Source organism: Capra hircus, chromosome 2 (genome assembly GCF_001704415.2).
Source record: "Capra hircus breed San Clemente chromosome 2, ASM170441v1, whole genome shotgun sequence".
NCBI lineage: Eukaryota > Metazoa > Chordata > Mammalia > Artiodactyla > Bovidae > Capra > Capra hircus.
The window spans coordinates 124,880,381-124,896,613 of record NC_030809.1 but is presented as its reverse complement, the minus strand read 5'-3'; the positions used below and the strand labels follow the sequence as shown (position 1 = coordinate 124,896,613).

Sequence of the window (16,233 nt, the reverse complement as noted above, 5' to 3'; positions counted from 1 at the left end):
TTTCTGTTTGTTTGTTTTGTTTTTTCAGGAATGTGAGTACTTGGTCTCTGAGGAGCATCTGGGAGTAGCTAGGGACTCTGGGAAGACAGACAAAGGTACGTTGTGCCTTTTTGCTGACCTGTCCCGTATACCTAAAGTCCATGGTAGATCCTGAGTCTAGAGAACCTTCACTAAAAGAAAGGAGGGTGTGGGATTCCCAGAGACAGTCTTCCACTCAGACAAGAAAGGCCAGAGCCCAGTGGGTTGGAGCCAGGATTCCCTTGTTAACAGTGGCCATGCCTGTCAACATGAGCTTCAGTTATCTGGCCTTTATGGTGGAGTCCCTGACTGGATGACTCTGTGTCAGAGATGCTGCTGCCACAGGATTTCCTTCCAAGGAGACACTAGGAAACTCCTCTCCAAGTCCATTCTTAGCAGTTGAGATGGAGACAGGTTAACTTCAGAGCCCTGTTAGCTTCTTCCTCTGCACTTTCAAACAGCTGAGGTCTCTGCATTGGGCTGAAGGAACTGTGGGCTCCTTCTCAGGTCCTGGGAGGGATGGTGCCAAGGAGACAGGCTCTTCTGGCTGGTTCAGAAGTTGGTTATCAATTCCCTGTGAGAAGGCGCTGCTTGAGGTCTGGGGATCTCCGACATCCTGATGTTTCTGTCCCACCTGGATCTCTTATCTGGTGACTGCCATATCCAGACTCTGCAGATTTGTGACGAAGGGTCTTCCATCACCAACACTGCATGCCTCTGGTAGTTTCCCCACCATAAATCATTCCAAGAAGAAAGTCTATTCAAGTGGCTCTGTCTTCAAGCAGTTTTGGCTCAGCGTTAGCCCCACTCTCCTGGTAGTCCTGGATCTCTAGATCTATCATATGAAGCATCATTGTTAGGTCACTCACCTGGCACTGCAATGCCACACTCGTGCCCATCAGAGGACAAATCAAACATTAGGAGACCACCAAAGGGCTAACTAGGATGCAGTGGAAATTCCAATAGAATGGGAAACCAGTACACTTACTCTGCCTCCAAAGTGTCAGTGCCTCTGCCACACAATCACAGGAGAAGGCAGCTATGCCAGGGCAAGAAGCATCCTTCAACAATGGGCAAAGCAGATCATCCAAATGTCAAAGAAAAGCCTCGGGAGGAGCAGTCAGGTGCTTGTTCAGTTCCTTGGCTCGCTGACTAATCACATTAGTGTACACCTGTTCTTGCCACACTTGTTAAAGATCTGAAACCAGCAAGGCATAGCCCTGCCTGCTGATATAGGCCTTGGCCAGGAGGGAGTTATCAGCAAGTTTGAGCCGTGCACACGACTGCATCTCAAATCTTGCTCCAGTTCCTCCATTGTGAGTGGCTGCGGGAGCTCTCACCCACCCTCCCCACGGCAGGCTGGCCCGCCAGCACAAACGAAAAGGTCAGTGTGTTTTTATTAATTCAGTTTCATTTCAGTCACTCAGTCATGTTCGACTATTTGGGACCCCATGGACTGCAGCATGCCAGGCTTCCCTGTCCATCACCAACTCCCCGAGCTTGCTTAAACTCATATCCATTGAGTCATACCATCCAACCACCTCAGCCTCCATCATCCCCTTCTCCTCCTACTTTCAATTTTTCCCAGCATCAGGGTCTTTTCTAAGGAGTCAATTCTTTGCCTCAGATGGCCAAAGTATTGGATTTTCAGCTTCAGCATCAGTCCTTCCAATGAATATTCAGGACTGATTTCCTTTAGGATTGACTGGTTTGATCTCCTTGCAGTCCAAGGGACTCTCAAGAGCTTTCTCCATCACTCTTCTCCAACACGACAGTTCAAAAGCATCAGTTCTTCCGCACTCGGCTTTCTTAGGTCTAACTCTCACATTTTTATTAATAGTCATGCTTGCATTTTTCATTGAGTAAGTTTTAAGTCTCATGTTTGGATTTAGCAAAATCTATAAATTGGGGAATTGTACTACTTTTACTTTTAGGACATGCAAACTGATTAAGTTAGCTAATTAACGTTTCCTTCAAATGGTCTAGACAAATTAACAGTGCTCTGGAATTGGATTATGAGACTGAAAGCAAACCAGTAATAAAGTGTTGACTTGTTTCGTCACTCTTCCCATACCTATATTTTCTTTATGTTGTAGAAAGAGGGGGGCATGACTGAAATATTAGGCATGTATCCTGAATTCTTTTAAATATTTAAGAATAGCCACATAAGTATTTTACTGGAACACAACAAATAATATTCATAGAGAAGAGTGATGTTTATACTAAGATGGTAAAACAGGTTTGTAATAAAGATATTGACATAAAGGAGACTGAAACTTGCTAGGCAACATGAGAGACACGTACTATGGGGAATTACCTCTGTCTCCCTTCCTTCCGTTAAGCCAAGACCTGGGGGAACAAAAAGAAGAGGAAGAAAGAAATGGTTCTATAATATTGTATGGTCCAGAATGGTATGGTTATGCAAGTGCTGAAAGATAACAGTACTGGTAAGAATAGGAGCAGTTGGTAAAGAAAACTTGGAAATTATAAGTCTTTGGATAGGAAAGAAGGTGGAAAAAAGTTCTGATCATGGAAACATAATGAAGAAAACTGATTCGGTGGTAGTTGAAAATCAGGCAAATAAATGGAGGTTAGCTGTTGTAGAAATCAGTAGTGACTTTTTAAGCCAGTGAATTGCATGAATAGAGCCCAATATTAAGGTTCTTGTTGGACATAGGATGAGTTATAGGAAAGACAGATTCAAACACATTTCTTTTCTAAATGTGTCACTCTTGAGGGAAATTCTGGAGTTAATCTGTTTGTTGTAATGTTTCTATTTGAAAATTCAAGTGATAGGTACAATAAAATATTTATCATTACTTATGTTTATTTTAAAATGTTCAGAATAGATATTTTTAAAAAGTAAGATCTGTAACACCTCTACTCAAAACCCTCAGCTATTTCTCATTTTATTAACAGTAAAATCCCTTAAAAATTGCACAAAACCTTACATATATTCTTTCCTTCCCATGCTCTCTGACAACATCTCCTATTTCTCCACTCTGTTCTAAAAATCAGCTTCCTTGTTCTTCAACACACAAAGCATGCTCTTGACTCAGGTCCTTGAGACTGTGCACTGGGCCTGGAAAATTTTCCCAATAGTCGTGTGGTTTTCTTGATTATCTTTTTCTGCAGGTCTCTGATCAAAGAATGTGTTCTTCAATTACTCTATTTTAACACTTACTCTTCTCTCAAACCAACATTACCTATCCTCTCCTGGTTGTTGTTTAGTCGTTAAATTGTGTCTGATTCTTTGTGATTTTGTGGACTGTAGCACACCAGGCTCCTCTGTTCTTCACTATTCTTTGGAGTTTGCTCAAATTGATGTCCATTAAGTGGGTGATGCTATCTATCTAACCATCTCATCTTCCATAGCCCCCTTCTCCTGTAGCCTTCAATCTTTCCCACCATCAGGGGCTTTTCCAATGAATCAGCTTTCTTGGTAATTGGCTAGTAAAAACATAACTTGAAAATATTGTTTGAAGTATTTCCAATAGGTTTCCAATCACCAAGACTGATACTTTGACTATAGAGCTGTAAACTAGTCAAATTCTGTCTTGTTAGTTTTCAGTTTCTATACTCAAGAATAATCATTAAGAATTCCCATCCTTCAAATATATTCCTTTTTCTTTTGTATAGTTAATGAATACTTTGTTTTTGAACTTTGTCTGAATCTAACTCTTTTTTTAAAAGAGTCTTTTCTTATTCTCAGTTTCTTTCATACATTAAAGCTTCATATGGATTAACACCAACTTTAATCTTTGCTGAAGTTCACTAACCACATCTCTGTTAAGTCCACATAAATTCTGTGTGGTATTGATATACCAACAAATAGCTACTTATTTATCCTGAGATTTCCAATTTTTTATATTTGATTTTTAATCATTATTTTCTTATATTTAGTGAGTTCTTTTCAGGCACTGTTCCTAAGAGACAGTCAAACTATCCCATTATTTAGGTGAATGGACAGCAAATTTAAAGTAATTTTTAATTATAACTTTGCACTTTTGATACATTGTAAAAATTCCCACTCCCTTTAATATGGGGAGCTGGTAGGATAATGGTTCCTGAACAACAATGACTTAAAGATATATTTGCTGTATTAGTTAAGGTTCATCAGAAAAACAGAACCAGCAAGATGTGTTTTCATAGAGAGATTTATTTTAAGGAATTGGCCACTTACATAATCGTGAAGATCAAGTCTAAAATCTTCAGAATATATTGACAGTTTTGACTTCCAAGGAAGAGTCCCAGTCCAAGCCCAAAGGCATTTTGCAGGCAAAATGCAGGAAAAATTCCCTCTTGCTTGGGAGAGGGCAGTCTTTGTTCTGTTAAGGCCTTCATCTGATTGAATGAGCCCCACTCACATAACATAGGCTAGTCTCTTTTATCCAAAGTACACCTATTTAAACATTAATCTCACTCAAAAACACTTTCACAACAACATCCAGAAAAATGTTTCCCCAACTAGTTGACATTCCCTGGTGGCTCAGTGGGTAAAGAATCTGCCTGCAATGCAGGAGACCTGAGTTTGATCCCAGGGTCTGGAGGATCCCCTGGAGAAGAGAATGGCTACGCACTCAAGTATTCTTGCTGGAGAATTCCATGGACAGAGTAACCTGCTGGGCTATAGTTCATGGGGTCCCAGAGAGTTGGACATGACAGAGTGACTAAAATTTCACTTCTCCCAATAGTTGGTAATATGGCCCAGGTAAGTTGACACATAAAATTATCCTTAGTATTCCTCTGAAACCCTTTACACCTTAAAAATATACTGTGTAGATAATTATGTAAATATGGCAATCATATGTATCTACACACATTAGTTATTCAAATAATGTGAATCATAGGACATAATAGTTCATCTATTCAATCTTAAAATGGCAAAGACTGTTTTTTCATAGTCACACGTTGAAAGAGCACAAATTTTGCAAGCATTGTTTATATATGTTAGCAGGCTGTACTAGATGACTGAGTAATATGTAAAATCACAGGTAAGAGGTTATTGAGAATCACACTGCTGCCTTTTCTATCTTTTCCCATGAAAATGACCCAAGCATAAGCATCCAATATTTGAAAGCTTAGGAAATGGGTACCATTAGAATCAGTTTGAAAACAAACAAACAGGAAGTGAAAGTGTTAGTCACTCAGTTGAGTCCGACTGTTTGCGACCCCATGACTCCTCTGTCCATGGAATTCTCCAGGTAAGAATACTGGAGTGGGTAGCCATTATCTTCTCCAGAAGATCTTCCCAACTCAGGGACTGAACCTGGATCTTCCCCAGTCCAGGCAGATTCTTTACCATTTGAGCCATCAGAGAAGCCCCAGAATCAGAGAAGCCCCAGAATCAGCCTAGGTGAAGGTATAAAATGCAATATGATTTGAGCAATCATCAGATTGTCGGACATGACTGAGCGACTAACACACACAGACACACTCAAAATGATGACTTAGAAGTCATAAAATAAGTCAAGAAAAAAAAACATATCATTATATAATACTGCTGTTTTGAGATACAGATATATATTTCTCATGTACTGCCATATATGCCTATCACCTAGATGATTGTTTAAATCATAAAGTTTTATTAATGTCAATGGATTTCAGTAATTTTCACTGTTTTTTTTTTTTTTTTTCTTCAGTGAAAAAACTGACTGGTTTCATTGTAGTTTTCATTGAGAGGTGTTTTTTTTTTTTTTTCTGAAAAATGCATGCCCTGTGTCCCAGGAAACCACTCAGTCTTGGGCAAGTGGTTCATCACCATAAGACCAATGACTGATTAAGACAGTGACTCTCAATATGAAAGGCATTTATAGGAGTGGGAATAACATTGAGCAATAATGGCCAAGCTTTGAGTTTCACAGCTTCAAAAAAAAAAAAAAAAAAGATTGAAAAATAGGGCATGGCTTTTCCTTAGAATTTTACCATGAAAGTTAAAGTCACTCAGTCATGTCCAACTCTGCAATCCCATGGACTATATAGTCCACAGAATTCTTGAGGCCAGAATACTGGACTGGGTAGCTGTTCCCTTCTCCAGGGATCTTCCCAACACAGGGATCAAACCCTGATCTCCAACATTGCAGGCAGATTCTTTACCAGCTGAGCCACAAGGGAATTTTACCATATAAGAGTACAAAAATATACAAAAACCCTATACAACTATCTTCACTATCATTCAATTAAAGTAATCAGAATTTAAAATTTAAATACAGCAAACTATAATCTCAGATTAAAAGACAATCATTAAAATTGAGAACATTGTATTTTCTCATTTTATTGCAGGATGCTAAAATATTCCACTGACATTATTGACCTGTATCAGTGAATTCTGCCTTATGAAACTAACAACCACTCTCTCTCTTCCTTTCTATCAGATAAGCCTGCTCATCCCCCTCAAAAATATGTCACATCTATTTTTTTTCTTTGAAAATGCAGATAATTTTTCTCTAATTTGAAAAAAGAAGAAATAACAAAGGGAGTGGTCCTTAATACTTGGAGGAGGGTAGGATATATAACAGTAATACTTATTTGGGGACATCTTAATACTTCGGGATGTATATAATTCAAGAGAATCTACTTCTGAAAAAAAAAATAGACATATGTACAAAAAATATTACCTATAATTTCAGAGGCTTCAAAGAACCTCTAGAGCCCAGAGACCCTGGGACCAGAAATCTTGTTTAAATGCGGCTGACAAATGTTTAATTATCTTCTAGTCAAATACATTTAGCTGGCTTCCTTCTGCCTCACAAACAGCAGTGATGAGAAAATGTGTGGGCTTCTCTGAGGTCTCCACTGACACAGATTCTGATATCTGCCACATCAAATACACCAGCCAGGTTAAGCTCATAATACCACAGTATAAGACAGAGGGAACGAGGCAACCGGCCTGGATAGGTTTTGCAGAGGACATTACAATGAAGAGACTTTAAAACATTTAAATTTCAAACAAATGTTAGTCTAAGGCATACAGAGGCTTTACATGTGAGTGAACAGAGCTTTGCTTTCTGTGAGAAAGATTCTGGTAGGTATTTGCTATTTAAATCTTTTCAGGTAATTAGTCCCTATGGTGCCTTCCATTTCAGGCTCCAGCTGTTCATGCTAATGAGATGTCACTTGGTGTCAGGAATTCCCATCCTCCAGTATTAGGCAGTTAACCAATAATGGGGTGCTTGTGAAGCTGCACACATAAAGAGAGGTGATGAACAACTTAAACTTAATTATCTCTGCTTTTATCCACGAAAAAGGGCAAAGGATATTTATAGTATTAGTGTTAGTAGAAAGTCCCCTCTCTGATGAAGCATATTTCAGAAAGAAGAAAAGGGAAAAGTTTAACATTTCAGACATAATCATAGACAAGTTATTTCTTTAGATATACAACCTGATTGCTGAAAATATCAGAATCTACAAACGGATCAAATGTTCATCAGGTATCACCTTTTATCTCTCACAGTTGCAGTATTTACATGAAAAGTACTAGTTGGTCATCATAAAGAGCTCTAAAAATAAGTTAGAAGTTCTGTAGTATTTTACACTGTACCTCTGGAATACTGTTTTTACTGACTTGGCAGAGGATTGAGTGCATCATAACTTTATAAATCATTTGTATAAAAATCTTGATTTTGGTATTTAATTTATAATTTAAAAATCATACACTATCACAAAGACACACTTAGTAAGTTCCAAATAAACATGTTTTAAAGACAATTCTGATCAAAATGTAATAAAACAAGAAGCTCAATTTAGAGATATATAAAAAATTGAGCATCATTTTTCTAAAATAATTTCTGCATGAAAGAATAAATGAATATTAAAAACACAAGGTGAAAGCTGGAAATTATCGTGGCTTAAATTCAATTTATGGATGTCAGGAAAACGGCCTTTATTCCTAAAAAATAAATGAATAAATAAATCCATTAAATTTTAAATGAAAGAAACAAGAAAAATTAAAGTTTAAGAAGCTAATGAATATAAAAGAAAAACTAACATATTACCATATATTAAAAAAATTGACCAAGAAAGACAAAGATAGAGATCCTCAAAGCTGGTTGTAAAAAGCTACAAATGTAACAGAATGCAAAAGCCTGTGCTCAAGTGAGGTCACACAAACAAAAACTTAGGCATTTGGGACAGAGAAAAGCTTATTGCAGGTGAGAACCTCTGGCGTGTGCCCGCAAAACCCCAAACTCTGTGATGGTTTTGGGAGAAATTTTTATAGGCAAAATTTGGGGTGAAGGCTGTAGGGTGTGTGACTTCCTTCTGATTCCTTGGTGGTAAGGTAACAGGATGATGCGCCAGGAATCTTGGACTCAGCCTGAAGTTATCATCCTCCACTTGGGTGGAGGCCTTAGTTCTGCCAGAAGAACCCAAAAATATTGTTATGTATGTTCCTTCAGGAGAACCAGGATCCTTCTTTAATCTCTGCATTATAGTTTCTTTTCTCTTGTGGATGGTCTTGTTCCCTGTCTCCTGTACAATGTCACGAACCTCTGTCCATAGTTCATCAGGCACTCTGTCTATCAGATCTAGGCCCTTAAATCTATTTATTGCTTCTACTATATAGTCATAAGGGATTTGATTTAGGTCATACCTGAATGGTCTAGTAATTTCCCCCACTTTCTTCAATTTAAGTCTGAATTTGGCAATAAGGAGTTCATGATCTGAGCGACAGTTGGCTCCCGGTCTTCTTTTTGATGACTGTTTAGAGGTTGTCCATCTTTGGCTGCAAAGAATATAATCAATCTGATTTCAGTGTTGGCCATCTGGTGATGTCCATGTGTAGAGTCTTCTCTTGTGTTGTTGGAAGAGGGTGTTTGCTATGACCAGTGTGTTCTCTTGGCAAAACTATATTAGCCTTTTCTCTGCTTCATTCTGTACTCCAAGGCCAAATTTGCCTGTTACTCCAGATGTTTCTTGACTTTCTACTTTTGCATTCCAGTCCCCTATAATGAAAAGGACATCTTTTGGGGGGTGTTAGTTCTAAAAGGTCTTGTAGGTCTTCATAGAACCATTCAACTTCAGCTTCTCCAGAGCTGCTAGTCAGGGCATAGACTTGGATTACTGTGATATTGAATGGTTTACCTTGGAAATGAACAGAGATAATTCTGTTGTTTCTGAGATTGCATCCAAGTACTGCATTTCGGATTCTTTTGTTGACCATGATGGCTACTCCATTTCTTCTAAGGGATTGCTGCCCACAGTAGTAGATACAATGGTCATCTGAGTTAAATTCACCCATTCCAGTGTATCTTAGTTTGCTGATTCCTAGAATATTGATGTTCACTCTTGCCATTTCCTTTTTGGCCACTTCCAATTTGCCTTGATTCATGGACCTAACGTCTCAGGTTCGTATGCAATATTGCTCTTTACAGCATCGGACCTTGCTTCTATCACCAGTCCTATCCAAAACTGAGTGTTGTTTTTGCTTTGGCTCCATCCCTTCATTCTTTCTGGAGTTATTTCTCCAATGATCTCCACTAGCACATTGAGCACCTACTGACCTGGGAAATTCATCTTTCAGTGTCCTATCTTTTTGCCTTTTCCATACTATTCATGAGTGCCTGAAGAACTATGGACAGAGGTTCATAAGATTGTACAGGAGGCAGGGATCAAGATCATTCCCAAGAAAAACAAATGCAAAAAAGCAAAATGGCTGTCTGAGGAGGCCTTACAAATAGCTGTGAAAAGAAGAGAAATGAAAAGCAAAGGAGAAAAGGAAAGATATACCCATTTGAATGCAGAGTTCCAAAGAATAGCAAAGAGAGACAAGACAGCCTTCCTTAGGGATCAATGCAAAGAAATAGAGGAAAATTTGAATGGGAACGACTACACAGAACTGTACAAAAAGATGTTCATACCCCTATAATCACGATGGTGTGACCAATCACTAAGAGACAGACATCCTGGAAGGTGAAGTCAAGTAGTCCTTAGGACAAATCACTATGAACAAAGTCAGTGGATGTGATGGAATTCCAGTGGAGCTATTTCAAATCCTAAAAGGTGATGCTATGAAAATGATGCACTCAATATGTCAGAAAATTTGGAAAAACAGCAGTGGCCACAGGACTGGAAAAGGTCAGTTTTCCTTCCAATCCCAAAGAAAGGAAATGCCAAAGAATGTTCCAGCTACCACACAATTGCACTCATTTCACACACTACTAAAGGAAAGCTCAAAATTCTCCAAGCCAGGCTTCAGCAGTACATGAACTGTTAAATTCCAGATGTTCAGACTCATTACAAAAAAACAGAGGAACCAGAGATCAAATTGCCAAAATCTGGTGGATCACTGAAAAAGCAAGAGAGGTCCAGAAAAACAACTATTTCTGTTTTATTGACTATGCTAAAGCCTTTGACTATGTGGATCACAATAAACTGTGGAAAGTTCTGAAAGAGATGAGAATACCAGACCACCTGACCTGCCCCTTGAGAAACTTGTAAGCAGGTCAGGAAACAACAGTTAGAACTGGACGTGGAACAACAGACAGGTTCCAGATAGGAAAAGGAGTACATCAAGTCTATATATTGTCACCCTGTTTAATTAACTTATATGCAGAGTTCCCTTGAGTTCAGTTCAGTCACTCAGTCGTGTCCAGCTCTTTGCGACCCCATGAATCGCAGCATGCCAGCCCTCCCTGTTTATCACCATCTCCCGGAATTCACTCAGACTCACGTCCATCAAGTCCGTGATGTCATCCAGCCACCTCATCCCCGGTCGTCCTCTTCTCCTCCGGCCCCGAATCCCTCCCAGCATCAGAGTCTTTTCCAATGAGTCAACTCTTCGCATGAGGTGGCCAAAGTACTGGAGTTTCAGCTTCCGCATCATTCCTTCCAAAGAGCACCCAGGACTGATCTCATTTAGAATAGACTGGTTGGATCTCCTTGAAGTCCAAGGGGCCCTCAAGAGTCTTTTCCAACACCACAGTTCAAAAGCATCAATTCTTCGGCGCTCAGCCTTCTTCACAGTCCAACTCTCACATCCATACATGACCACAGGAAAAACCATAGCCTGGACTAGACGGACCTTAGTCAGCAAAGTAATGTCTCTGCTTTTGAATATACTATCTAGGTTGGTCATAACTTTTCTTCCAAGGAGTAAGCATCTTTTAATTTCATGGCTGCAGTCACCATCTGCAGTGATTTTGGAGCCCCCAAAAATAAAGTCTGACACTGTTTCCACTGTTTCCCCATCTATTTCCCATGAAGTGATGGGGCCGGATGCCATGATCTTCGTTTTCTGAATGTTGAGCTTTAAGCCAACCTTTTCACACTCCTCTTTCACTTTCATCAGGAGGCTTTTCAGCTCCTCTTCACTTTCTGCCGTAAGGGTGGTGTCATCTGCATATCTGAGGTTACTGACATTTTTCCCGGCAATCTTGATTCCAGCTTGTGCTTCTTCCAGCCCAGAGTTTCTCATGATGTTCACTGCATAGAAGTTAAATAAGCAGGGTGATAATATACAGCCTTGATATACTACTTTTCCTATTTGGAACGAGTCTGTTGTTCCATGTCCAGTTCTAACTGTTGCTTCCTGACCTGCATACAGGTTTCTCAAGAGGCAGGTCAGGTGGTCTGGTATTCCCATCTCTTGAAGAATTTTCCACCGTTATTGTGATCCACACAGTCAAAGGCTTTGGCATAGCCAATAAAGAAGAAATAGATGTTTTTTTTCTGGAACTCTTTCGCTTTTTCGATGATCCAGCAGATGTTGACAATTTGATCTCTGGTTCTTCTGCCTTTTCTAAAACCAGCTTGAACATCTGGAATTTCACGATTCACATATTGCTGAAGCCTGGCTTGGAGAATTTTGAGCTTTCCTTTAGTAGCATGTGAGATGAGTGACATTGTGCGGCAGTTTGAGCATTCTTTGGCATTGCCTTTCTTTGGGATTGGAATGAAAACTGACCTTTTCCAGTCCTGTGGCCACTGCTGAGTTTTCCAAATTTGCTGGCATATTGAGTGCAGCACTTTCACAGCATCATCTTTCAGGATTTGAAATAGCTCCATTGGAATTCCATCACCTCCTCAAGCTTTGTTCATAGTGATGCTTTCTAAGGCCCACTTGACTTCACATTCCTGGATATCTGGCTCTAGGTGAGTGATCACACCATCGTGATTATCTGGGTCATGAAGATCTTTTTTGTACAGTTCTTCTGTGTATTCTTGCCACCTCTTCTTAATATCTTCTGCTTCTGTTAGGTCCATACCATTTCTGTCCTTTATTGAGCTCATCTTTGCATGAAATATTCCCTTGGTATCTCTAATTTTCTTGAACAAATCTCTGGTCTTTCCCATTCTGTTCTTTTCCTCTATTTCTTTGCATTGATCACTGAGGAAGGCTTGCTTTCTTGTCTCTCCTTGCTATTCTTTGAAACTATGCATTCAGATGCCTATATCTTTCCTTTTCTCCTTTGCTTTTCACTTTTCTTCTTTTCACAGCTATTTGTAAGCCCTCCCCAGACAGCCATTTTGCCTTTTTGCATTTCTTTTCCATGGGAATGGTCTTGATCCCTGTTCCTGTACAGTGTCTCAAACCTCCATCCATAGTTCATCAGACTCTCTATCTATCAGATCTAGGCCCTTAAATCTATTTCTCACTTCCACTGTATAATCATAAGGGATATTTTAAGTCATACCTGAATGGTCTAGTGGTTTTCCCTACTTTCTTCAATTTCAGTCTGAATTTGGCAATAAGGAGTTCATGATCTGAGCGACAGTTGGCTCCTGGTCTTGTTTTTGCTAACTGTATAGAGCTTCTCCATCTTTGGCTGCCAAGAATATAATTAATATGATTTCAGTGTTGACCATCTGGATATGTCCACATGTAGAGTCTTCTCTTGTGTTGTTGGAAGAGGTTGTTTGCTATGATCAGTGTGTTCTCTTGGCAAAACTCTATTAGGTTTGCCCTGCTTCTCCCGTATTCCAAGGCCAAATTTTCCTGTACTCCAGGTGTTTCTTGACTTCCTTCTTTTGCATTCCAGTCCCTTATAATGAAAAGGACATCTTTTTTGGTGTTAGTTCTAAAAGAACCATTCAACTTCAGCTTCTCCAGAGTTACTAGTCAGGGCATAGACTTGGATTACTGTGATATTGAATGGTTTACCTTGGAAACGAACAGAGATAATTCTGTAATTTTTGAGACTGCATCCAAGTACTGCATTTCAGATTCTTTTGTTGACCATGATGGCTACTCCATTTCTTCTAAGGGATTCTTGCTCACAGTAGTAGATATAATGGTCATCTGAGTTAAATTCACCCATTCCAGTCCATTTTAGTTTGCTGATTCCTAGAATGTCGATGTTCACTCTTGCCATCTCCTGTTTGATCACTTCCAATTTGCCTTGATTCATGGACTTGACATTCCAGGTTCCTATGCAATATTGTTCTTTACAGCATCGGACCTTGCTTCTATCACCAGTCATATCCACAACTGGGTATTGTTTTTGCTTTTGCTCTATCCCTTCATTCTTTCTGGAGTTATTTCTCCAGTGATCTCCAGTAGCATATTGGGCACCTACTGACCTGGGAAGTTCCTCTTTCGGTATCCTATCATTTTGCCTTTTCATACTGTTCACGGGGTTCTCAAGGCAAGAATAGGGAAGTTGTTTGCCATTCCCCTCTCCAGGGGACCACATTCTGTCAGACCTCTCCACCATGACCCGCCCGTCTTGGGTGGCCCCGCAAGTCTTGGCTTAGTTTTATTGAGTTAGACAAGGCTGTGGTCCATATGATCCGATTGGCTAGTTTTCTGTGATTATGGTTTCTGTCTGCCTGCCCTCTGATGTCCTCTCACAACACCTACCATCTTACTTGGGTTTCTCTTACCTTGGACAAGGGGTATCTCCTCACCGCCGGCCCCTCCTGACCTTGAACCTGGAGTAGCTCCTCTCGGCCCTCTTGTGCTTGCACAGCCACTGCTCCTTGGACTGGGGTGGCTCCTCTCAGCCACTCCTGAGCTGTCACAGCCTGACACTCTCGACTGCCACCCCTGACCTGGTCGAGCGGTAGCTCCTCTCGGCCACATTTCTGTGTGGTTCATCATAGCTGGCACGCTTACCCCTACTAGTGTACTATTAGTTAAGTAATGTACTTTTGTGTGAAGATTATATATGTATATGTGTGTCTTGTATATATGCAGAATCAAATGTATAGGCACAAAAGCAACAAAAATTATCTTAAATACTTGACAAGTGGTAAGTTTTTTTAAAAATTTATTTACTCTTAATTGAAGTATTAGTGGTAAGTTTTGACGAGGAGAAGAACTGACCATTACATTTTGTTTTCTGTATTAAATGGAAATTTTATTTTACTTTTTTAATTCATAAAAAGGCACATTAACAACAAAAGTAAATCTAAAAAGTATAGCTAAATTACTCAGTGGCATTTTATATGCTTAGAGATGTTACTTTTAATAATTATTATTAATATTATTATTTTTATGAGTAATATATTACACATAGAATCAACAGCAAAAACCTCTATAAAAATTAGAAAAACTTTACAATGGCACAATATAATTTGGGAAAAAATTATGTAGTAAAAGTAAAAACTTCTCATTATTTCGTAAGTATCCAGAGGAAACTCCATTTGTGAAAAGTCAATTGTCATTTTCCTAAGTGATAGATACAACTAATATCATAGCAGAATCATTGTTTGCTATAGAAATCTGTAGTTCATTTACAAGATAAATTCTACAAATTAATCTTATTCAAAACTCTTTCAAATGTTAGAAACTCACCTGCTGAATCTGAGGCAAAGAACCAAAAGATTCATGTCTTACAGGAAAACATTCAGATGTTTACTGCTAGGCAATCATCTTATAACTGTTCTTTTATAAAAAAACAAAAACATATAATAGGACAACTCTGTCTTTGGGAACTGAAGCTTCATTGTTCTATTCACCTGTCCTCTTTTGACTATATTCTAATATAGAGATTCTGAGTCCAAATTGCATATTAAAATTACATGGGCAAAGTGTAAAAAATGTACTTAGTCAAATCACATGAAATTTTACTACTTCAGCAAATTTGAGCACTCAGTGTCTACAATACCCAATCAGTCCTAGAAATTCCCTAAGTTTTTATCAGTTTTGGATGATTTTGAATAGCCAGCGATCTTTAATGTACCATCTTCCCTGAAAGGGAGTTTTTCAGGTGGCACGAGTGGTAAAATACCCTCCTGATAATGCAGGAGAGACAGAAGAGATGCAGGTATGTTCCCTGGGTCAGGAAGGTCCCCTGGAGGAGGGCATGGCAACCCACTCCAGTTATCTTGCCTAGAGAATCCCAAAGACGGAGATCGGCGGGCCACATTCTGTGGGGTTGCAAAGAGTCCGACATGACTGAAATGACTTAGCATGTGCACACACAGGCACACACCTGATGAAACTTCCATAACAATCCCATAAGTATGGGCTTCAGAGAGCTTTGGGGTTGGTGAACACATCCACGTGCTGCAGGGGTGGTACGTCCCAAATCCATGGGAACAGAAGCTCCTGTGTGCAGGACCTTTCTGAACCTCATGTGTGTTTCTCTTCATCTGATTCTTCATTCATATCATTTAATATCCCTTATGGTAAGTAGTAATCTAGTAGGTAAACTGTTTTCCTGAATTTTATGAGCTACTGTAGCAAATAATCAGACCCAATTAGAGGGGTGTGGGAATCTCTGATTTACAACCAGTCGCTCAGAAACACAGATAGGAATCTGGACTTTTAATTGGCATCTGAAGTGGTGGTGGTAGTGGGGCCTTTACTAATTCCAATTAACGTCAAAACCGAATTATAAGACACCTGGTGTCTGAGATATGGTCAGTGTGGGAATAAACCCACACATTTGGTGATGAGAGTTAAAGTAGTATTGAGTGTTTGGATGTATTCTGTGTGTAGTGAGTAAATGAGAAGCAGGGAGTTTTTCCTAGACAGTAGTTTTGTGCCATTATACCTTTTGTGCTTTGTCTTTCTAATATAGAGCATTGGCTCTTTCAGAGACAGAGACATTTTTCTTGAAATATTTGTAAGCACCCTCAGTTCAGTTCAGTTGCTCAGTCGTATCCAACTCTTTGCAACCCCATGAATTGCAGCACGCCAGGCCTCCCTGTCCATCACCATCTCCCAGAGTTCACTCAAACTCACGTCCATCGAGTTGGTGATGCCATCCAAACATCTCATCCTCTGTCTTCCCCTTCTCCTCCTGCCCCAAATCCCTCCCAGCATCACAG

General features: G+C 39.5%; 1 pseudogene; it reads right to left on the bottom strand.

Annotated features, from left to right (window-relative positions):
• Positions 440–1,333, bottom strand: LOC102188636 (annotated as a pseudogene).